Genomic DNA, 25,977 nt, shown 5'->3' on the forward strand with positions numbered 1-25,977 from the left:
CAACGTCAACCAGCTCAGTATCAACAGCAGCAACAACCAGGTAACAGACCCGCTTATCAACAGAGGCAAAGGATGATGGACCGGCGTTTCGACACCCTTCCAATATCGTACGCCCAGTTGCTTTCTAGTCTTCAACAACTACAACTTGTGCAACTGCGCACTCTGGCTCCTCCTGTTGGTAGACTTCTGGTGGGTTACGACGCCAACGCTAGGTGTAGCTTCCACTCTGGGGCACCTGGCCATGATATTGAGAACTGCAAAGTTTTTAAGCACGTAGTTCAAGACCTCATAGATTCAAAGGCCATCGACCTTGCACCGGCTCCGAATGTCGTTAACAATTCCATGCCCCAGCATGGTGGTGCGAACGTTAACATGATAGAGGGAAAAGCCAAGTCCATTAAGGATGTGTTGAAGTTGAAGACTCCATTGTTGGATATCAAAGGATGCTTGCTGAAGGCCGATGTTTTCCCCGATTGTGGGAAGGGTTGTTTGGATTGTGCCACTCAGAGTGGAGGTTGTTTGAAGCTACAGCAGGGTATCCAGGCCTTGCTCGACAAAGGTATCCTCCAGGTTGAAGATTTGTCTGTCCAAGAGTCTATGGAAGGGGTTGAGGGAGAAGTGTTTGAAGACGCTACTGATGAATTCGCAGATGTTGTTCCTGTTAATTTTGTGATTCCCAGTGAGGTCTCTGCAATCAATGAAGAGGGTGGGGATAGTGATTGTGACATCGACAACTGGGTGCGTCCGAGGATCCCGGGTGAAGTCATCAACAATTGGTCTTCTGAAGAGATTATCCAAGTCACTCTTCTTGAAGAGTAACTTTCTTTGTTTATTCATGCATATCCAAGTCTTACGTTCCGCCCAGGGCGTAATGACTCATTGTAGGGCCCATCTATGTGACACTTGCATTTTTTATCATAAATAAAGGACGTCTTTTTGCATTCAAATATTTCGTTCCTTGTCTTTCTATTTTTGCAGTTTTTCAAAATAAAAAAATGGCAATGTTTTGTTTAGTTTTCACTTCTTGTTCACACTCATAAGCACATACCATCACTCATGCAGATGCACATCACCGGATCCTATTAATAACGGTTCTGCTATGGCTCGCTTCGACTTTGAAAATCCAATCTTTCAAGCTGAAGAAGAGGGTGATGAAGACTGTGAACTCCCTGAAGAACTTACCAGGTTATTAAAACAAGAGGAAAGGGTCATTCAACCGCATCAAGAGTCTGTTGAAGTGATTAATCTCGGCACCGAGGACGCCAAGAGAAAAATCAAGATAGGGGCTGTTTTGAGAGATGATGTGAAGAAAGGGCTGATTGAATTGCTACAAGAATACGTTGACATCTTCGCCTGGTCTTATCAGGACATGCCTGGGCTGGACATAGACATCGTGGTACACCGCTTGCCTCTCAAAGAAGGTTGTCCTCCGGTCAAGCAGAAACTCAGAAGAACAAGACCAGAGATGGCTGTCAAGATAAAGGAAGAAGTACAAAAGCAGTTGGATGCAGGGTTTCTAGCAGTCACCAATTATCCGCCATGGGTTGCAAACATCGTCCCAGTACCTAAGAAGGATGGAAAGGTACGGATGTGTGTCGACTACCGGGATCTGAACAGAGCTAGCCCTAAAGATGATTTCCCATTACCTCACATCGACGTTTTGGTGGATAATACAGCTCAGTTCTCGGTATTCTCCTTCATGGATGGCTTTTCTGGCTATAACCAAATCAAGATGGCACCAGAGGACATGGAAAAGACAACTTTCATAACCCCATGGGGCACCTTCTGCTACAAGGTGATGCCGTTTGGTCTGAAAAATGCCGGAGCAACATATCAACGAGCTATGGTAACTGTGTTCCATGATATGATTCATCATGAAATCGAGGTTTATGTGGATGATATGATTGCCAAATCTCAGACAGAAGAAGAACATTTGTTGAATTTGCAGAAACTGTTTGAGCGTTTGAGGAAATTCAAACTGAGACTTAATCCGAACAAGTGCACTTTCGGGGTGAGATCGGGAAAATTGCTGGGTTTTATTGTTAGCGGAAAAGGGATTGAGGTGGATCCCGACAAAGTAAAAGCGATACAGGAAATGCCTGAGCCAAGAACAGAGAAGCAAGTCCGTAGTTTCTTAGGGAGGTTGAACTACATTGCAAGGTTCATCTCTCACCTAACAACCACGTGTGAGCCAATTTTCAAATTGCTGAGGAAAGATCAGGCTATCAGGTGGAATGAAGATTGTCAAAGGGCTTTCGAGAAGATAAAAGAGTATCTACAGAAACCTCCGATCCTTATACCTCCAGTTCCTGGGAGACCTCTGATAATGTACCTATCAGTGACTGAGAACTCGATGGGGTGTGTATTGGGACAGCATGACGAGTCTGGTCGAAAAGAGCATGCCATATACTACCTTAGCAAAAAGTTTACCGACTGTGAAGTCAAATATTCGCAGCTTGAGAAAACTTGTTGTGCTTTGGCCTGGGCTGCTCGCCGACTGAGGCAGTATATGTTGAACCATACTACCTTGTTGATTTCTAAGATGGATCCAGTGAAATACATATTCGAGAAGCCAGCTCTCACCGGAAGGGTCGCTCGTTGGCAGATGATTTTAACAGAGTATGATATTCAGTACACGTCACAGAAGGCCATCAAAGGGAGTATCCTGTCAGACTATCTTGCTCAGCAGCCGATTGATGATTATGAACCGATGAAGTTTGAATTCCCTGATGAAGACATCATGTTCCTCAAGATAAAAGACTGTGAAGAGCCAGTTGTTGAGGAGGGACCTGATCCAAACGAAAAGTGGACTTTGTTGTTTGATGGGGCTGTCAATGCTAGAGGAAGTGGAATTGGCGCTGTTATTACTACTCCGAAAGGTGCCCACATACCTTTCACCGCTCGTTTGACTTTTGAGTGCACAAATAACGAAGCTGAGTACGAGGCCTGTATCTTGGGTATTGAGCAAGCCATTGATCTGAGAATCAAGACTCTGGACATCTTCGGAGATTCAGCTCTGGTGATTAATCAAGTGAATGGTGATTGGAATACTCTCCAACCCACTCTGGTCCCCTACAGAGATTACACGAGAAGACTTTTGACTTTCTTCACAACGGTAAAATTGTATCATATACCTCGTGATGAGAACCAGATGGCAGACGCACTTGCTACTCTATCCTCCATGATCAAGGTAATTCGTTGGAACCATGCTCCCAGGATCGATGTGATGCGCCTTGACAGGGCCGCGTATGTGTTTGCTGCTGAACTGGTAGTCGATGACAAGCCTTGGTATCACGATATCAAGTGCTTTCTGAAGAATCAAGAGTACCCTGCAGGGGCATCCAACAATGACAGAAAGACTTTGAGAATATTGGTAGGCAGCTTCTTCTTGAACAAAGACGATGTGTTGTATAAGAGGAACTTCGACATGGTTTTGCTCAGATGTGTAGACAGACATGAGGGGGACATGTTAATGCAGGAAGTTCATGAAGGTTCCTTCGGTACTCATGCCGGCGGACATGCAATGGCTAAGAAATTGTTGAGAGCGGGTTATTATTGGATGACCATGGAATCAGATTGTTTCAAGTATGCTCGGAAGTGTCATAAATGCCAGATTTATGCTGATAAGGTGCATGTACCGCCGAATCCTCTAAATGTGATGTCTTCGCCGTGGCCGTTTGCCATGTGGGGCATTGATATGATTGGAAAGATTGAGCCGACTGCTTCCAATGGGCATCGCTTCATCCTTGTTGCCATCGACTATTTCACCAAGTGGGTCGAAGCAGCGTCGTTCGCGAATGTCACCAGGCATGTGGTTGCCCGTTTCATCAAGAAAGAAATCATTTGTCGCTATGGGATTCCCGAAAGAATCATTACTGATAATGGTTCTAATCTCAACAACAAAATGATGAAGGAGTTGTGTCAGAACTTCAACATTCAGCATCACAATTCTTCCCCCTATCGTCCTAAGATGAACGGCGCTGTTGAGGCGGCAAATAAAAACATAAAGAAGATTATGCAGAAGATGGTCGTCACGTACAGAGATTGGCATGAGATGCTACCCTTCGCCTTGCATGGGTACCGTACTTCAGTACGTACATCGACCGGGGCAACCCCTTACTCCCTGGTGTATGGTATGGAAGCGGTCCTACCTGTTGAAGTGGAGATTCCTTCTCTAAGAGTCCTGTTGGATGTCAAGTTAGATGAAGCTGAATGGATTCGGACAAGGTTCAATGAGTTGAGTCTTATCGAAGAGAAGCGAATGGCAGCCATTTGTCATGGGCAGTTGTATCAGAGTCGGATGAAGAGAGCTTTTGATCAGAAGGTGCGTCCTCGTTGTTTCCAAGTCGGAGATTTAGTGTTGAAAAGGATCCTTCCTCCTCAGACAGATCACAGGGGCAAGTGGACTCCTAACTATGATGGACCGTATATTGTCACCAAGGTTTTTGATGGTGGGGCTTTAATGCTTGCAACTATGGATGGTGAAAACTTCACTTCCCCTGTGAACTCAGACGCAGTTAAAAAATACTTCACATAAAATAGACCCGCTGGACAGTAAAAAAGAGTAGTCCAGGCAAAAATGGGCGTCCTGACGAACCAAGAAAATGAAAAGGTTCGGGCAAAAATTAGGGACAAAAATAAAAAAAAGATTGTACACCCGGTAAGTTGAAAACCTGAAAAGGCAACTTAGGCAAAAATGGGTATCCCGGTGGATTGAAAACCCGAAAAGGGAGATCCAGGCAAAAGTTAGGGATTAAGCGAATGACTGCGTTCTGAGTAGTTCTGAATCTCATCTCGTGCCAATGACTGGAAATTTTTGAAGGATAGGAAACAGTCCAATCACTCTTTCAGAAAGCTGATCATCTGGAGGATCTTGAAGACGGGCAAGTCATAGCAGAATTGGAACCCAATAGAAATCCATTTCACATTGCCATTAGATTAATTTTTGTTTTTATCTTTTGTGCGATTACCTCTTTCTAGGGATTGCTTCCTGATGTAAATGCCTATTCAGAGGCTGTTCAATCAATAAAATCATGTTATTCAGTATATCTCTGTTTTCATTTTCATTTTACTGTTTTGTTTGCAAAAATGACGTCCGAATTTTTGATAAACATTGCATCATGACACATAAGGGCTTTACAGGTACATGCTTAATAAACATTTAAAATTGCTGTAAATTTTAAGTGCTTTGGATCGTCTATTCAGAACAGATACCCTCGGGGCATTTCCTTAAAATTCCCTGTAGATGATCGTGAATATCTTCCTCAATGAAGTCACCAACAGACAAATTCGGTGTCTTATCCCTGCAGAGCTGATCAGAGTGTTGGATTCTTCAATCCCCAGCAGTTTCTCACCATCGTACTTCCCCAAGCGTTTGTTTCAGGACATACACTCCCCAGTAGAGTTGACAGTGCCAGACTATATATCCCCAGCGGAGTTGACAGTGTCAGACTGTATCTTCCCAGCAGAAGTGGCTGTTCCTTAGAGTTCGATGCCAGATCGATAATCCCAATTCCAGATCCATGGTTTCTTTCCTTGAAGCAGAACCTCGGTACCGTATCAGTGTTTGCTCCCCCTGCTGAGTCATCTCTCGCAAACCGTGGTTGCCAGAATCATTGTAGCTCTCCTCAGCAGCAGGCTTCCAATGTCATTCTTTCCCCGATCAGAGTCTCGGTATGGCCAGAACACCGCATGGCTAGTCATCTCCCCACAGAGTTCATTGTGGTGTGTATCTCCAGCAGCCTGGCCAGGGTCCAGAAGATGGTGATCATTTCCCCAGCAGATCCCCTTGCCTCGGCTTGGCATTCTACCCAGCATTTCGCATCCCTGCATGTAGAATCATATTGCATTGCATCCTTCCAAATCGCATAGCATTTCCATTTTCATGGAGCATTACGCCATTGAAAAATTCAAACATACACATGTAAGCATAAAACATTCTCGGTATCCCAAGTGATAAGCTAGAAGTTGTTTCCAGTACTCAGACTGAAGATTGTTCATGACTTACCTTTGTTATCCCCAGCAAGTGTCATTGGCCCATGCGCCGCCTCTATTATCATTCCCTATTTATGCCAATGCTGACAGGCATGAAGTTTTCCGATATTCAGATCGAAGTGGCATTCAGGCCAATTTTCCGATATTCAGATCGAAGTGGCATTCAGGCCAATTTTCCGATATTCAGATCGAAGTGGCATTCAGGCCAAGTCTTTCCGATGTTCAGATCGAAGAATTTTCCGATATTCAGATCGAAGTGGCATTCAGGCCAATTTTCCGATATTCAGATCGAAGTGGCATTCAGGCCAAGTCTTTCCGATGTTCAGATCGAAGAATTTTCCGATATTCAGATCGAAGTGGCATTCAGGCCAATTTTCCGATATTCAGATCGAAGTGGCATTTAGGCCAATTTTCCGATATTCAGATCGAAGTGGCATTCAGGCCAAGTCTTTCCGATGTTCAGATCGAAGAAGTTTCCGACGTTCAGGTCGATGCGACTTGTGGCATTCAGGCCAAGTCTTTCCGATGTTCAGATCGAAGAAGTTTCCGACGTTCAGGTCGATGCGACTTGTGGCATTTAGGCTAATTTTCCGATGTTCAGATCGAAGAAGTTTCCGACGTTCAGGTCGATGCGACTTGTGGCATTCAGGCCAATTTTCCGATATTCAGATCGAAGAAGTTTCCGACGTTCAGGTCGATGCGACTTGTGGCATTCAGGCCAATTTTCCGATATTCAGATCGAAGTGGCATTCAGGCCAAGTCTTTCCGATGTTCAGATCGAAGAATTTTCCGATATTCAGATCGAAGTGGCATTCAGGCCAATTTTCCGATATTCAGATCGAAGTGGCATTTAGGCCAATTTTCCGATATTCAGATCGAAGTGGCATTCAGGCCAAGTCTTTCCGATGTTCAGATCGAAGAAGTTTCCGACGTTCAGGTCGATGCGACTTGTGGCATTCAGGCCAAGTCTTTCCGATGTTCAGATCGAAGAAGTTTCCGACGTTCAGGTCGATGCGACTTGTGGCATTTAGGCTAATTTTCCGATGTTCAGATCGAAGAAGTTTCCGACGTTCAGGTCGATGCGACTTGTGGCATTCAGGCCAATTTTCCGATATTCAGATCGAAGAAGTTTCCGACGTTCAGGTCGATGCGACTTGTGGCATTCAGGCCAATTTTCCGATGTTCAGATCGAAATCCTTTCCAGTATTCAGACTGCTGAGCGGCATTCAGGCCATGGTTATTTCTGTGTTACCATTTATTTTGGTATCCAGTTTAACATTCTTTTTTCGATATTCAGACTGACTTTCACCGTACCAAACAGATTCTTCTTTCAAGACCACCTCTTTGCCGATTCTGATAGACATTGTTACTTCACTTCACTTCAGTGCAAATTTTTGGGCTTTTATTGTATTCAATCCCTTGATACCTCGAAAGCACGAAAGCAGTTGTCATCTTCCTTCCGGGTCTCCAGTTGATTGAATAGGGGCAGCTGTAATACCCCAAAATTTACCCTTCATTTTTCCTAAAAAAAAAAAAAAAAAAAAAAAAACGAAAACGAAAAAAAAAAAAAAAAAAACGAAAATGAAAAAAAAAAAAAATTAATTAATTAATTAATTAATTAAATAATTAAAATAAATAAATAAAATATAACAAATTATTTTGGACTTGGGTCTCCCTCATTTGAGCCCATTACCCACGAAAATCAGTCTATAAATACTGAGGTTTCAGTAGAGGAAAAGACACTTGGAGTTACACTGGGAGATTCACTTGAGAAAAAGGGAGAGAAGCAAAATACTCTGAGGTTTTCCTTGGAACAAAACACTGGACAAAACCTGAAGGGAAACCTACAAGCTACTCTGCAGCAACCTCCAGGCAACTCTGAAAGGTTCATTCTGACTCACAGACTTTCAGCTCAAGCAAACCCTGCCATTTGATTTTTCTTCTCCAATCAGGTTTCCCTATATCCATCATCTTTATGCCTTTAATTTGAATGCTCTAAATATATGAGGTATTATGGGTGAATTTGATACCCTTTTGATGCATGTGTTTGACAAGAGGTTTAGGCCTCCTACCTTTGGTTGCTTTTTATGAGCTTTTAGTGAATTGAAAGGGCATGATTTATGTGATTACATTTTGATTTGAGGGCAACTCTTGGTTACCCTATTTTACTTCACTAACCCTTTTGTTGAGTTTTTGTGAAGGCACCTAACTTTTGCAGGGATAACTTGCGTGGTTTCCCACTTTATTTGTGGGATACCCCCTGGAGGTTTCATTCCGATTACCTGTACTGACTCACTTTCTTTAATGGTGTTTAGCTTGGAAGGATCCCTGGGTTTCCCATTCCTTTAATTGCTGTAACTTCGGATCTTTATCCGTGTGGTAATTTTTTCCCTCTCTCATACTTTATCGCTTTCTTAGCTGGAAGACCTCGATAGGAGGCAATGTTTGAGCCCCTTGGTGGCATTTTACTTTGAGATACATGTTTTGTGTTTTGTATTCATATCCCCACATGTAGCGCGGTTCCTTCGTCAAGGACTGCCTTTTGCCCTTGAGCATCCCAAACCCATACCCTTTATTGATTGTTCTTCTCCATAACACACGTTTACTCCTTCTACTACAGGCGAGTAAGTCTCCAAAGGTCGAGCATCCGGTAGATTGCGTAGTGACGTCGTTCGTCCAAAACCCAATCCATAACCCCGTAGTTAGCCGAACTACGTTTTGCTCTGATTCTCATTCCAGATGAGATACGTAGGCATAAGACGCGATGTCTTAGCGAGCACACATCCCCCAACCCATAGGTCAGCCGAGCTACGAAGACTCTGATTCTCATATTCAGATGAGATACGTATGCAGTGGATGCGACATCCGCGCGAGTCATTTGCATTTAACCCTTTTTTTTTGGGTAAACAGCACAAGATAAACTCACACCCTTTGGACGAAAACTACAAAAGTGGATCCCGTAGAGTACTACGGATGCGTAGGGGTGTTAATACCTTCCCTTCGCATAACCGACTCCCGAACCCAAGATTTGGTTGCGAGACCCTGTCTTGTCCTTTCCTTCTTTTCAGGTTTACTTCGAGCGTTTCCTTTCCCTCCGTTGGGATGAATAACGCACGGTGGCGACTCTTCTGTCTTTTTCTTTCGCCGGTTGTTTTTTTCGCGCACTGTATTTTTCAGGTTGCGACAGTGCTAATACCTTCCCCTTACATAATCGATTCTCGAACCCTGATATTGGTTGCGATGACCATATCTTATCCTTTATTTTAGGGGATTTATCTATATTTTCCCTTTCCCTAATTGGGAATAAATAAAGTTCGGTGGAGACTCTGTTTAGTCTATCCTGCGATTGTGTGGTTGTGCTTCACTAGGTCGTGTTCTCATTTTTCGAGCTGCGACAACCTGGTTCATTACTCTTAGACCCTATCTTGATTTGATAACTTGTCTTCTATTTCATTTCTCCTGTGATTTGGAATGGATTTCTATTTGCTTTTACTTTCCCCCGTGATATGATATGGATTGCTATTTGCTTTTACTTTCTCCCATGACTTGATATGGATTGCTATTTGCTTTTAATTTCTCCCATGACTTGATATGGATTGCTATTTGCTTTTACTTTCTCCAATGAATTGATATGGATTGCTATTTGCTTTTACTTTCTCCCATGACTTGATATGGATTGTTGTTGCCTAATTTATTCTTCCATGACTTGATATGGGTTGCGATTGTTTACATCCTATTTGTTCCCCCATGACATGATATGAATTGCTACTATTTTTCTTTCTATCATGACTCAATATGATCTTGTGGTGTTTATTGTCCCATGACCTAATATGGATTATCCCTCATTTATCTCTTTTCCTTGTGTGGATAACATGTTCCCCATAGGATTTCTTTGGTTCATTTTTGGTTAAGACTGAACTAAAGTAGACCTTAGGTTTGTTAACCAAGCATGATAACATTAGGTAGTCCCTTTGATCCTTAACCCTAGGAGAGACTTCAAGATTTGGCCTGTGAGGTCGAAGGCTTAGAAAATGGTCCACAAGACCAAACAATAGCTTCAGAAAGTCGGAGGCTTGATTGTATTTATGACAACGAGCCTTTGGGGTTCGAAAAGAACCCATTAAATGAGTCCCAGAAGATGCAAGTGTAAGATCCCCTTGAAGAGATCGATCTGGGAGATGGAATCACAAAAAGACCAACCTACATAAGTACTAAGGTGGGATCAGAAGTGAGGGCGAAACTGGTTGAGGTATTGACCGAATACAGGGACAGTTTTTCCTGGGATTATAACAAAATGTCGGGTTTAAATCAAAGCTTGGTAGAGCATCGACTGCCTATCCAACCTGGGAAAAAGCCAGTGAAGCAACACCCTCGACGATTTGCTCCAGACGTCACCTTGAAAATCAAGAAGGAGATTGAAAGACTCCTCAAAAGTCGTTTGATAAGAATGATGAGGTACGTCGAATAGTTGGCCAACATAGTTCCTGTCATCAAGAAAAATGGAACTCTTAGAATTTATATAGATTTCAGAGATCTAAATAACGCCACACCAAAGGATGAGTACTCGATGCCCGTGGCAGAAATGTTGGTCGATTCAGCCGCAGGTTTCGAATACCTGAGCTTACTTGATAGATACTCTGGCTACAATCAAATTCTTATTGTCGAAGAAGATGTCACGAAGACAAAGTTTCGATGCCCTGGAGCTTTAGGGACGTATAAGTGGGTCGTGATGCCGTTTGATTTAGAAAATGCAGGAGCAACCTACCAAAGGGTTATGAATGCCATATTTCATGACTTCATTGAGAAGTTTATGCAGGTGTATATTGACGACATCGTGATAAAATCGTCATCTCAGGGAGGGCACCTGGATCACCTTCGACGCTCGTTTGATAGAATGAGGAAACATGGATTGAAAATGAATCCATTGAAGCATGCTTTCGGTGTGCACGCATGCGACTTCTTGGGATTTGTGGTACACAAACGAGGTATCGAGATCAATCAGAATAAGACAAAGGCGATCTTAGACCTCAAAATCCCATTGACAAAGAAGCAACTCCAATCTTTGTTAGGGAAGATAAACTTCTTAAGAAGATTCATATCGAATCTAAGTGGTCAAACGAAGGTATTTTCGCCACTGCTCAAAATTAAGAAGGAAAGTGATTTTTACTAGGGCCCGGAGCAACAAGAGGCTTTCGACGCAATCAAGGGTTACCTTACCAAGCCTCTTATTTTATTACCTCATATTAGGAAGAAAAATATGAGTTTAATTATTGTTGCATCTGATACGACTATAGGGAGTATATTGGCCCAAGAGGATATTAGTGGTGTCGAAAGACCCATATATTACCTCAGTAGAGTATTAGTAGATGCTGAAACTAGGTACAGTCTCATAGAAAAACTATGCCTATGCTTGTACTTTACTTGTACGAAATTAAAGCAATATATAAAACCAGTTGATGTTTATGTTTCATCTCATTATGACATTATTAAACATATGTTGTCTAAACCTATTCTGCATAGTAGAATTGGAAAATGGGCACTGACGTTAACGGAGTTTCCTCTAACGTTTAAACCTTTAAAGGCTATGAAAGGCCAGATCGTGGAAGACTTTATAGTGGATTATGCCATGGTCGAATCATCTCTAAACATGGTTGACACTAAACCATTGCATTTGTATTTCAATGGGCGAGTCACAAAGAAGGAGCGGGAGTCAGGGTACTGATATTATCCCCACATGATAGCCCAACGAAGTTTAAGTACAAGATCAACGATAAGTGTTCCAACAATGAAGCCGAGTACGAGACTTTAATAATTGGTCTTTGACTCGTGAAAGGGTTTGGTTGCCATCCGAATCAAAGTGAGGGGAGACTCGGAGTTGGAAGTCAAGCAATTTACACGCGAATACAAGTGCATCAAGGAAAGTTTGTTGAAGTATTTTGTGACTGCGACGCAACTATTAGAACACTTTGAAGTTACGGACATAATACATGTACCGAGAAACGAAAACCAAGAAGCCAACGAGTTGGCCCAAATCGCTTCCGGATATAAGATGTCCAAGTCGAAATTCCAAGATATGATTGAAGTTAGAGAGAAAATGGTGTCGAACACACCACCACTGACGAAAGATATCCTCGACAGGAGTGACTATCGTAATGAAGGGCTCCACGAAGAATGTCAGGAAGCCTGTGGAGTCGAGAAGTCCTAGGGACATGGAGTTTTCACTGCCAATAGTTCATCACCAACATACTGGAGGAAACCGATTGTAGAATATTTGAAGAACCCAGTCGAAGGTGCTGACAGGAAAACCAAATACAAAGCTTTGAGCTATGTGTTGTCAGGAGATGAATTGCTGAAGAAAACACCATAAGGGGTACTACTTAAATGCATAGGAGATACTGAAGCGTATTTGGCCATATATGAGGTACACAATGGAGCTTGTGGCACCCACCAGGCAGGCTATAGGATGGAGTGGTTGTTGTTTCAGTAAGGGGTTTATTGGCCCAGTATGTTGAGAGATTACATAGAGTTCACCAAGGGATGCCAAGAATGCCAAAGACACGCAGGTATTCAACATATGCCAGCAAGTGAGTTGCATGCGATAATCAAGCCATGGCCCTTTAGGGGGTGTGCATTAGACGTCATTGGAGAAATTCAATCAGCCTCGTCGAAGCAACAGAAGTTCATCCTAGTAGGGATAGACTACTTCACCAAGTGGATCGAAGTTGTCCCTCTGGTGAAGGTGATTCAAGAGGCGATAATTGAATTCATCCAAAAACATATTGTATATAGGTTTGGCATCCCAGAGACCATTACCATGGATCAAGGGTCAGTGTTTGTGGGACAAAGGATGCAAGAGTTTGCTGGCGAAACATGTTTTAGATTGGTTACCTCTACGCCTTACTATGCACAAGCAAATGGCCAAGTCGAAGCGACCAACAAAGTGATAATAATTTTGATTAGAAAGCATGTTGCCAAAAAACCAAAGAATTGGCACAAGACTTTGGACCAGATCCTATGGGCCTGTCGAACGTCCCCAAAGGAGGCAACAAATTCGACGCCTTTTCGACTAACGTTTGGGCACGATGCCATATTGCCATTAGACATATGCTTACAATCCTTCATAGTACAACACCGGAACAACCTCCAGTCGGAACATTATTGAGACATGATGTTTGACGAATTGGTCGATTTGGACGAAGAAAGATTGGCCGCGGTGGAAATTCCGGTACGATAGAAGGAACGTGTAGCCAAAGTATACAACAGAAAGGTAAGGGAAAAAACCTTTACTGTTGATGATTATGCTTGGAAAGTAATCTTACATATGGATCGTCGAGATCGAACTCTAGCTAAATGGTCTCCGAAGTGGGAGGGACCATTTCAGGTAATCCAAACATTCGCTAACAATGCATATAAGATCAAAGAGCTTTGTGGGGATCAAAGGGGCTTGAGAGTTAATGGGAAATATTTAAAGAAATATAAACCTATGCTACAAGAGATCCAAATCCTAACATAACAAGATTCATTTATTCTTTAAAGTGGCCCAAATGGGCATTACAAAACATGGTCGACAAACCTTACAGGAGAGATAAAAAAACAAAGGAGAGATCAAATAGGGAATCTAGACTTAAAGTCCTCAAACAAGGTTATCTCATGAATAATCCTGTTGTCCAAAGAGACCTTATTTCCATGCAAGTATTTTATGTCGGCCTCAATCTTGAGGGCTATTTCCCTATGGGATACCCCCTTCAGAACCTCATTGTCGACTATTTCTTGCACAGGAATTCCCTCAACTGTCTCCAAGGAAGCTTTCTGTGCTTCTACCTCAGCAATCTTTTTATTAAGTTCAGTTATCTAGGCTTCTTAGTCGGAGATCTACTGGTCGAAGGCTTCCCACTTATGAAGACGATCCTCCTTCTTGTGTTCAAACTCGTCGGGCTTTCGTTCACAGGCCTCACTAGAGTCCCATTCAAGCTTTGCCTCATTGAGTTTCGTCTTAATTTGAGAGTCATCATTTTATCGGAGGTTAAGGTCCTTGACAAATTGGGTAAAGAAGGCCTCAAACTCGACGAAATACTTGACCATCGAGGCAGGAAGATCATGGAGGGCAAGTGAGTCAAAGAATTCAAAAATATCATGAGCAAGTTCTTCTCCTTTTTCAAGAGCACATAGAAAGTCGCCCTCTAAGAGTGACGCCTTCAGTTGCTGAAGAATGAAAATAACCTCAACATGTAGCTCTGAGGGAGCAACGACGGTCGAAGAGAGGAGTGGCTCATTAGTTGACAGATGGCGAATTTGTTGTTACTTCCTAAGGGCCTCAGCGGGGTTCCTTTGTTTAATAATCCTGATGTATCTCGAAGTTAAAATGTTGGTCGACGCATTTTCATCAACCACGTTCAACGGATTGAGAGTTGGTGGAGAAACGAGACTTTGAGGAACCGCCGGTGAGGCACATTGAAACTCAGCTTGCCGCTGCGGACTCAAGATAACGTCGACTGAAGGATGGTCAGTCTTATCTTCGGCCATAGTCTCAACCTCAATTAGAGAGTCCACAGGTCCCTAAAAAGATGGAATTATTAGACTACACTATGAAAAGAAACCCATAGTCGGAGGAGATAAATGTCGACGAATACCTGAAGATCCATATGGGGTGGAGAAGCAGCGGGGGTCCTCTCTGAATCACGAGGAGTAAAAGCCTCCTCGAGGTCACCTTGGATTGTCGGGGTTGAAGCCGTTGGAGCCATCTTCGACGGAGTTTTCTTGGCCTGAGCCTTTTTCCACCGCATAGGAGTGAGAGGCGTTTTGGGGGGTGCTTTCGATGTAGAAAACATTTGTGGGTGCACATTTCCGTCAGAATCCTCATCGTCCACTACAAGCACTTCTTCAGGTACCTGAATATCGAAATGGGTGAAGAGGTAATACTAAGTTAAAAAAACTTGTTCGTGAAGTGGATAGGTAATACCTGCGAAGGGGGGGTCGAAGGCGCTCATTGCTTTTTCGAGGGCTTCGCTAGAGTCAGCTCAGCAGAGGGGATGACCCTTTTTCGACCCTGATAGCAGAAACTATTAGTGTTGTACAACCCCAAGAAAATAGGAAACTAAGTCAGTGACATGTACCTTTTTGAGGGCTTCGTCGACTTGAGAAGTTTGGATTTTTGGGTCGAGAGCATTAACAGATGAAGGCGGAGGCGGTACTTCACCGATAATGGTGGAAAGAGCATCAACCATGTTTTGGAGAAATTGGTCACTTGGGAAAGAATGACTCTGGTAGGAATTCCACCCTTCGTCAAAGTCAATTGTTGTTAGAAAAGATTGTTGAAACCTGAAGACTGAGAGTTCGTAACGGTTAATGGATTTGCAAAATCAGAGACAAACTTTGTGATCATCAACTATTAATGATCGATCGAACCATACAATATAGGTGTCATAAGATACTAGAGGTTTCAGAACCATCTGGCTTAAGCCAAATTGACGAGCCACCAGATTCAGTTGATAGATCATGAAACCGAACCCCTTCGATCCTGGTTCAATCCTGTAGGATAACAAGGTAGGAGTCAAGAAAGCTCTCCATATCGCGTTCGATTGGGCTGCAGTCTATGGAGAGCCACTTGGAAAAGGATCTTTGAACCACTTATGGCCGAAGGTTCGATCAGCAAATGGCGTCATACTAGGAGAAAATTTATCTACTTTGATAAACATGTTTAAGTATTTCATAAAGAGATGTTTGTTGGGAGTCTCTTGGCAGGTCGTCAAAGCCAGTCTGGCTTCTTCGATTGGTCGATCTTCAGCTAGTCTCACAATATAGTCCGACACGGGGTAACCTAGCTGATACTCAAAAGTAGTATTTAACCAATGTTGCAAAAGCCAAAGTGGACCCGAAAGATTCAAGGCTTTATGAGTGTTGGAGAGAAACTTCAGCTTCAGGGTTGCCAGCCCTAGAGCCTGATATAAGGAGGCTAGTGGCAGTTTGCCTAATGACACCTGTCGACCCTCATGAATCTGGACCGTCGGGGCAATATATCTCTTCACTATCTGCAAGGAACCAGGATAGAACACGTAGTATGAAAGCCATAAATTAAGGAAGGTTATATGCTCCTCGTCGAACACTTCGACAAAATCCTTGTCGTGGTGGTCTTCAATGTAGTTCAAAAGGCTGGTTGATAACACGAAAATACATTGTATATTTGCCTTGATTTACACTCAAAAAATCGTAACACTTTAATTTATATTCCGATTATTCTGCAAGTGTTCGAGTTATTTTTGCAGGTATTTTAATCCCCATGTTAAATGAGCAAAGTATAGAAAAGGAAGGAAAAAAAGAAGAAATGGAAGAGAAAGCAGCAGAAAAACAGAAAACAGAGGACACAAAAATTATGGATGTGACGATCGTCACAAAGCATGTAACGACTGGCACGCCCAGCCTGTGACGACCCTCACAAGCCCATCACGAACGTAACGCGGCCAAAATCAGCGCCTTGAAATAGTCAACAGAAGTGAGGCAACATGCCTAAATTCTCGTTCCACAACCAATTTCCCGTGGATTCCTCACTCAACCAAGTCATCCTTGTTTCTCTCAACTGCCATGACCTAATGGCGGATATAAAAAGACAGAAGTTGGAAACCTACGGAGACGCTTAATTTTTCTCTGCAATTTATTTTCTACAGCAATTCTGCTTTCTAGTATTATTTTTCTTCAGTAACAGTGTTTCCTCTATCGCAATTTAGTTACCGTTCCGTTTAGAGTTTCCATTTTCCCTTTCCCTTTCTGTTTTTCATTTAGCCAAAGTAGTAGTTTCCTACACTGGGGAACTACTGCAATTTATTTAATTTAGTTTAAGCAATTATTTCAAAGAGGCAGCATCCTACCGACCTGTGGAGAACTGCTCAAGTACTTCAAGATTCGACGTATTCTATTAATCCAATTTCCAGGTTTTTATTCAATTGTTATTGCTTTATTATTATTGTAATCATATCTATATTATTGTTGATTTGTTTATGTTTGTTTGTGGTTGCGTTGTTTAACATGTCTGGCTAAACTACCGGTATCGGTATGTAACAATTTAATTAGACGGGATTTAATAATAATCGGTGAAAAAATTCTTGTCTCAAACAATCTTTTTGGCTGTGGTTTTTAATTTAAATTTAATTAACTTTGTCACAAGAGTGAGAAGTTATTTAATACGATTTTGGCACGAGAGTGGGAAATTAACTAAGGTGATAACCGACAATCGCGAGAGCGTGAGGGTCGAACTGGATAGTAAAAACTAGGCATTGATTTTAAAAACAGCGAGAGCAATTTAAAAGCAATTAGAACTTATCTATTTTCAAAAAGTATTTTTAACTTCAAATGGGACAGCGATAGCGTACATTCTGACTTAAAGGTATAGTCTGAATCAACAATCACGAGAGTGTGAGATAAAGCCTTTTAAATAAGTATTTTCTACTGAAAGATATTTGGTACTTAAATTATATACCGATGACTTATCGAATCCCTGACGATTAATGTGTTGCATACTGATATCCTCCTATTAATATTTTCTTAAAACTCAACTTCCCTTAGATTTAATTTTCTTCGACCAAACTTCTAAAAATCATTCCCTTAGTTAAACATAGTAACGTCAGTAGCATTAGTTTGACCATCGGTCCATGTGGGTTCGATATCTTTTAAAACTAAAATGAATGGACTGCGCACTTACAGTAAAGTACCCGATAAACTATATTCTATATACAGTCACAAGATGTATCAAGTTTTTGGCGTCGTTGCCGGGGACCTGATTTAGTCAAATAGTGCGATTCTTTTGTTGCACGGTATAGACTAAGATAAAAAAAACTAATCTCCTTTACCTTATTTCCCCCGATTGTATGCCAAGTACTCGCTCACAAGCTGATAACTTAGCACCGCCAATCGCTGAATTAAAGCGTTTCTTATATATAAGACGCCGAATACTAGAGTACCAACAAAGGTACAATATTCCCGATATCTTCTTTCCTACTGTTAAACCAGTCGAAAAACCAACCATGGTTGCAGTAGGACCACATAATCGTCCTCTTAAGTTTTACGCTACCCCGTCCCAACAAGAACCTCACAGCAGCATTGCTGCCCATGCTATCAATTGAAACGATTTCGAGCTGAAACCCTCATTATTATCAGCCGTCCAACAACATCAATTTGCTGGAAATCCTACGGACGACCCTAATGAACATTTGACCAAGTTTGTGTTGTACGCAGACACTGTGAAGGCGAATGGTGTATCTCAAGATGCGATAAGACTACGTCTCTTTCCTTTCTCACTAAGAGGCAAAGCTTGGGCTTGGTTTCAATCATTGCCATCCAACTCAGTTACAACATGGGAAGAACAGAAGAACGTTTTCTTATCCCGATATTTTCTGCCGAGCAAAACTGCTATGCTAAGAGCTCAAATCAACGGATTTCGACAAAAAGATGTAGAATCTCTCTACGATGCGTGGGAGAGATACACAGACATGATGAGGATATGTCCACATCATGGTCTCGAAGACTGGGTGATCATTCACACATTTTACAATGGGCTTCTGTATAACACAAGACTGACAATAGACGCTGCCGTAGGCAGTGCACTTATGGACAAGCCATACAACGAAGCCTATCAACTCATTGAAAACATGGCCCAAAACCATTGCCAATGGGGAGGTGAAAGAACTCCAGTAGAAAAGTCCCAAACAAAAAGTGGAATATATGAAATCAGTAGCCTTGACCATGTCCATGCTAAGGGAGATGCCCTTGTTCAAAAGTTAGACAACTTGACCATACCACCCGCAGCCACCGTGGCTGCCGTGACTTCAAACTGTGAATTATGTGAAACCCCTGGACACACTGCACCAGAATGTCAGATATTAGCAGGAGTCCCAACCGATCAAGTGAATTACGCACAAGGAAATCCTTATTCGAATACCTATAACCCAAGTTGGAAAAACCATCCTAACTTTTCGTATAAGAATAACAACGCCCTGTATGCACCTGGCCAAGCACCCGCTGTTCCGCCTGGATATCAAAAGCCAGCTAATAACGCTCCTAACATGCCTAGGAATTTAAACCTTGAACTAATGATGGAAAGCTTCATAGCTACCCAAGCTCAGACAAGCAAAGACTTCTTGAACCAAAACATACATACTAGCGAGCAACTTAAACAACTAGCGAGCAAAGTAGACGCCTTAGCCACCCACACCAAAATGCTTGAAATGCAGATTTCGTAAGTGCCTCAACAACAAGCATTTACTGCCACTCCCACTGGAACATTTCCTGGACAACCGCAACCTAATCCAAAAGGACATGCAAATGTCGTTATACTGAGGAGTGGAAAAGAAATAGACGGACCCGTAGATCCAAGACTCCAAAATCCTGCCATGTACCAAAAACCAGACAAAACCACAACTGAGGAGGTAAGTGAACCGAAGGAGAAGGAAGATAATACCCGAGAGGCCGAAGAGAAAGAAAAACCTTATGTGCCTCCACCACCTTATAAACCACCCATTTTGTATCCTCAAAGACTCGCAAGTTCTAAAACTGCACCGTAATTTAGGAAATTTGTTGAACTTCTGAAGCAACTAAACGTTACAATTCCCTTTACAGAAGCCATCACACAAATTCCCTCATATGCCAAATTTCTTAAGGAGATCCTATCCAATAAGAAAAAGATCGAGGATAACGAAACAATTACACTTACTGCTGAGTGTAGCGCAATAATCCAAAATAACATACCTCCCAAACTAGAAGACCCAGGTAGTTTCACCATACCCTGTGTCATTGGAAAATTCGTCATAGACAAAGCTCTATGCGACCTAGGAGCCAACATTAGTGTAATGCCCTTAACCATCTGTAAAAGGCTCAATTGGGAGAACTAAGACCAACCAAGATGTCTGTTCAATTAGCTGACCGCTCAATCAAATATCCTGTCGGTATACTAGAGAATATCCCAATACGTGTAGGACAATTCTACATTCCTACAGACTTCATAATCATGGACATCAAAGAAGATGCCAATACACCTATTATATTAGGAAGGCCATTCTTAGCTACCGCCGGAGCCATAATAGATGTAAAGAGAGGTAATCTAACATTCGAAGTTGGAGAGGAAAAGGTTGAATTCATCTTGACACAATTCTTACAAGTGCCAGTTATAGACGATACCTGTTATCTACTTGATGTCATAGACGAGTGCGTAAGAGAGATGGAGATGCAATAAACCACATACTCTAATATAATGAAAATTCAAATCCCTCCAATCTTTGAAGACGATGATTGGCATGAACCATACCAAAATGACAGTCTAAGCGAATGCTTAGCACTTACGCCCAACCACATGCCATGCCCAAAGAAACCAGACCTAGAATTAAAAACACTACCAAAGAACCTAAGATACGAATTCCTAGACACTAAACTCAAAAGACCAGTAATAGTCAACACTGACTTGGGACAGATGGAAACTAAAAAGTTACTACATGTCTTAAGAAAATATCCAACTGCATTAGGATACAATATCGCCGACCTAAAAGGGATAAGTCCTTCTATTTGTATGCATCGCATTATGCTGGAGGAAGATTGTAAAACCTCTAGAGAACACCAGAGAAGGATCAACTCAATCTTAAGTACGGTAGTCAAGGATGAAGTAAAGAAGTTACTAGATGCTGGAATCATATACCCGATCTCCGATAGTCAATGGGTTATCCCCGTTCATGTAGTACCCAAGAAAGGGGGTGTTACATTTGTTAAGAATGAGAAGGGAGAATCTATAGCACAAAGAGTTGTGACCGGAAGTAAAATGTGCATCGATTATAGAAAACTAAACAAAGCCACTCGGAAGGATCATTTCCTCTGCCTTTCATTGACCAAATGCTTGAACGATTGGCTAAGCATTCCCACTTCTGCTATCTAGACGGTTATTCAGGGTTCTTTCAAATTCCAATCCATCCTGACGACCAAGAGAAAATAACCTTCACGTGCCCTTATGGTACATTCGCTTACCGACGAATGCCATTTGGATTATGCAACGCTCCCGCGACATTCCAAAGATGCATGATGTCAATCTTTGCTGATTTTATAGACGATATTATGGAAGTCTTTATGGACTACTTTTCTGTTTGTGGGCAGAGCTTCGAAGGATGTCTATCAAACCTTGAAATGGTACTTGAAAGATATGTAAAGGTGAATCTCGTTTTGAACTGGGAGAAATGCCATTTCATGGTCCAACAAGGAATCATGTTAGGTCATGTATTATCTAATAAAGGAATTGAAATAGACAATGCTAAGATTGAAAACATAGAGAATCTTCAACCTCCGAAAACCGTACGAGAAATACGAAGCTTTTTAGGACACGCCGGTTTCTACCGATGTTTCATCCAAGATTTCTCGAAAATTACCAAGCCACTTACGGGTCTATTAACGAAAGACGTTGATTTTATCTTTGATGAAAAATGTTTAACAGCGTTCAAGCAATTAAAAACATCTTTAATCACCGCACCTGTCATGCAACCACCTGACTGGAGATTACCTTTCGAAATCATGTGTGATGCGAGTGATTACGCCGTAGGCGCAATACTAAGATAAATAAAGGATAAGAAAATTCATGTTATATACTACGCAAGTAGAACACTAGATCCAGCCCAAATGAACTACGCCACCACTGAAAAGGAACTTTTAGCCGTTGTGTTCGCCTTAGACAAATTCCGTTCCTACTTAGTAGGGGCGAAAATCATTATCTATACTGACCACGCCGCTATTAGATATCTGCTAAGTGAGAAGGATGCCAAACCAAGACTCTTAAGATGGATCCTACTCTTACAAGAATTTGACTTAGAGATAAAAGATAAGAAGGGTACTGAAAACGTAGTAGCAGACCACTTATCACGAATCGAAGGGAATAAACCTGAACAAATTCAAATCAATGATGATTTCCCTTACGAACGACTTATAGCCAAATGGAAAGCAACATGTCTGAACTAACAATAAATGACGCCAAAATAGAAGAATTTGTGGAAGAAATTCATGTGAATACAACTCTGCCATGGTATGCTGATTTTGTCAACTACCTAGCTGTTGGAGTACTTCCACCGGACCTATCTTACCAACAAAAGAAGAAATTCTTTCATGATCTAAAAAAATACTACTGGGATGAACCTCTGCTTTTCAAAAGAGGTACCGACGGTATTTTCCGTCGATGTGTTCCTGAGGATGAAATAGACGATATAATCTCTCATTGTCATTCCGCTCCCTATGGTGGGAACGCAAGTACTTCAAAAACCTATACTAAGATCTTACAATCAGGCCTCTTTTGGCCTACTTTATGGAAAGATGTCCATAATACGGTTATAAATTGTGACCTGTGCCAACGCACTGGTAACGTCTCAAGACGCGATGAAATGCCACAAACATGAACCTTAGAAGTGGAAGTCTTCGATGTGTGGGGGATTGACTTCATGGGACCATTCCCATCTTCTTTTGGTAATAAGTACATACTCGTTGCTGTCGATTATGTTTCAAAATGGATCGAGGTCGTAGCTTCTCCGATAAATGACACACGAGTAGTGATTAAGTTGTTCAAGAACATCGTCTTTCCTAGATTCAGTGTGCCAAAACTAGTTGTTAGTGACGGTGGCTCCCATTTCATATCAAATACTTTGGAAAACTTCTTCTGAAGTATGGAGTCCGACATCGTGTAGCAACACCTTATCACCCACAAACCGGTGGGAAAGACAAAGTTTCGAATCGAGAGATCATACAGATTCTAGAAAAGACTGTCGGAATATCCAAAAAAGACTGGTCATCTAAACTAAACGAAGCTCTATGGGCCTACAAGACAGCTTACAAAACCTCAATAGGGACCACACCCTTTTAATTAGTCTACGATAAATCATGTCATCTCCCTGTGGAATTAGAACACAAAGCTTACTGGGCAATTAAGACCCTAAATATAAATTATACTTCCGCAGGTGAGAAACGAATTTTGGACATTGACGAATTGGAAGAACTTCGACTAGACGCCTATGAGAATGCCAGGATATATAAAGAGCGAACCAAAAAATGGCATGACAAACGTATATCTAAGAAAGAGTTTAATTTCAACGACATAGTACTACTATTTAATTCAAGACTTAAGCTTTTTCCGAAAAAACTTAAATCTAGGTGGTCAAACCCTTTCGAAATCACAAAAATCCTTAAAAGCGGTGCGATAGAAATCAAAGGTCGGAATAGTGAACCATTTATGGTAAACGGGTAATGATTGAAACATTACCATAATATTGACAACAGAGATTATTCAAACAGTCTATGACATATAGAGTTGTCTGCTCAACCCCAAAACTAGTACATCACAACGTTACTATTGAACTTACGACGTTAAACAAAGTGCTTAGTGGGAGACAACCCGTCTTTTCTTTTATTTGTTATCTTTGTTATTAAGTATTTTCCTTCTTTGACTTTCATCTGTATTTTTGCTCCCTTTCCTTGACTCTATGCAGTAATACTTGTTGCTTCTAGTTACTAACTTAGAAACATTGGATACTGATTAACAGGCGAATTTATAACTAGTTAGTAACTAACTTTCATCATGCAACCAGTAGATACAGTTTTCAGAGGCAGAGTTCAGAGAAGGCGCTATGTTTATTTAGCTCAGAAGGATATGGCTTTATCCATATATTATGATGGACCTACCATGGATAGGTTAGGTATCCGAGACAACATCTTGTTTATGTTTAACCAGCTAGGATGGGAGAATGCTGCTATTAAGAGAAGGTTTGTCACTTACCGTGAACTCACCCTAGAATTCCTTAGCTCCCTAGTTTACAACCCCGAGCATGGTTACGGACTCAACAAAGGGTTGATTTGCTTTAGGTTGTTTAGTATGGACTTCACTTATAACCATAGAGACCTTGCTGACCTCCTAGGGTTTCCTAGTGGCCCATTTGTTTTCACTACCCGCCAGGAGGAATTAATCGATGACATCGACCTAGATTACTTTTGGGGTAGTTTAACTGGAGACTACCACCCTAACCCAAACGAGATGCACTTCCAAATGATCCACAACCCTGCTATCCGCTACTTCCATAAAATACTAGCCCACACCCTGTTTGGAAAGGAAGCGGACAACACCATAGTGTCACGAGATGAACTTTTCATCTTACTTTGTGTCGACCAAGGTCGACATGTCAATGTTGTGACATTTATGATGGAGAGATTCATTCACCTTACAAAGAACAATCGCACCCCAATCATAATAGGCGGCCTAGTAACCATGATAGCTGATGCCATTGGACTTAGACGCCCACTTTACGAGCATGTACCGTTTGGATACATCCGACCCATGGACGTTGAATTTTGCTTTGACCGTAGAATCATAGGAAACCTTGGGGGTGGTACTTTTGATTACCTAATTAATAACGAAGTTGTCCAACTGTTTACCCTACCTAACCATGAGAGAACAAGTGTTCATAACCGAAATAACTGGATTTATGATTTAAATGAACACCCAATTGAGCCACCTTCACGTCCTGAGACACCGCCTATATATGAGTATTTAGATGACCTTATCCCTGTTCATGAATCTGACCCTGAAACCCCTCCAAACTACTATAACATAGATGAACCGGAACTTCCATCCTATGCAGAAAATCTTGCCATACTCCTTACCCGTCTGGATGATTTTCATACTGACATTACCATTGTGAAAGAAGAAATAAAGAGCACGCGCCTTGATGTATTAGGCCTAATGGATGTCGCCGTCGAACAATTTGATCACTTGAACCAGGCTGTAGCTGCATTGGGACATAACCGTGGCTGATTTCATTGACCGCTGACCTCTCCTACTCACATTAAGCAATGAGGACACTGCTATATTTTGGTGTGGGGAGGGAGCATTTTTATTGCTTTTATTTATTGCTCTTATTTAGCACTTTTATCGTTATTATTTCTTTTAATTACATTTAACTTTAATATTTTAATTTGATTTAAATAACATTGCTATTTATTTATGCTTCTACAATAAATTCAATTTTCCAGTCATTTTATTATACTGCTGCTACATTTACTTTAAAATTTTGTGAACATGCATGTGACGACAATGACATGTAGTGTGACGACCATCACATGTAGTGTGACGCCCACCACACAGGCGTGACGCCCGTCAGGGATGCACCACGCCCGTCACACATCATGCAGATGACCGTTACACATAGATGACCGTTGCAGACGACAGTTACACAAGCGTTATGCGTGACAACCGTAACCCCCATGTGACGACCGTCACGGATTCAGAGGGCACGCCTATAAAAACATGCGCACTTCCTCTCTTCTTCCTCATTAAATCATCCTACTTTCCCACTCACACCACTCTTTTCTCCATTAACCATTTCTTTACATCCTTTTAAGCGAGAAACGTGTGAGTACCTTATAACTCACGAAATCCATCTCTCCCACCAACACCTATATTTTCATAAACCACACTAATGGCCCGCCAAGAGAGAGCTGCTCCCGACCTCTCAACTATCATATTCAGAAATGGAGAAGTCGGCGAGCGACAGAGAGACAACTACCTTAAATTCTATTAACGTTCAGTCTAAGCTACGAGGTATATTGATAACGAATGTCTGACGGAGCTGGGACTTTCAGATGGCGTGGGTTGGATACTGACCAACTCCATATTGACACAGCTTTGCACCACACCACAACCAACTTACGAGGCGCTGACCTTGGAATTCCTGAGTTCTTTCTCCTACATTACCCCTCCTGGCGCAACTCAGTTCACCACCGGAGTCGCCACATTCAGAATGTTCAGTATCAAGTATTCCCTGAACCAAACTCAAATAGCGCGAATGCTTGGCTTCCGACATGGAGAGGGAGTTCACTGTTGTATCCCTGACGGATGGTCAGAAATAGCATTTGGAGTGTGGCATAGCCTTACCAACATAAACGCCACAAGCTGGGATACGCTCAACGCAACTTACATCCACAACCCAT

General features: G+C 41.8%; 1 non-coding gene across 1 annotated transcript; it reads right to left on the reverse strand.

Annotated features, from left to right (window-relative positions):
- Positions 1-18,395: 18,395 nt before the first annotated feature.
- LOC127116065 (small nucleolar RNA R71) lies at positions 18,396-18,502 on the reverse strand. The gene has a single exon (XR_007801052.1). It is a non-coding gene; the product is annotated as a small nucleolar RNA R71 (small nucleolar RNA).
- Between the last annotated feature and the right edge of the window lie 7,475 nt (positions 18,503-25,977).

This window comes from Lathyrus oleraceus, chromosome 1, assembly GCF_024323335.1.
Source record: "Lathyrus oleraceus cultivar Zhongwan6 chromosome 1, CAAS_Psat_ZW6_1.0, whole genome shotgun sequence".
Lineage (NCBI taxonomy): Eukaryota > Viridiplantae > Streptophyta > Magnoliopsida > Fabales > Fabaceae > Lathyrus > Lathyrus oleraceus.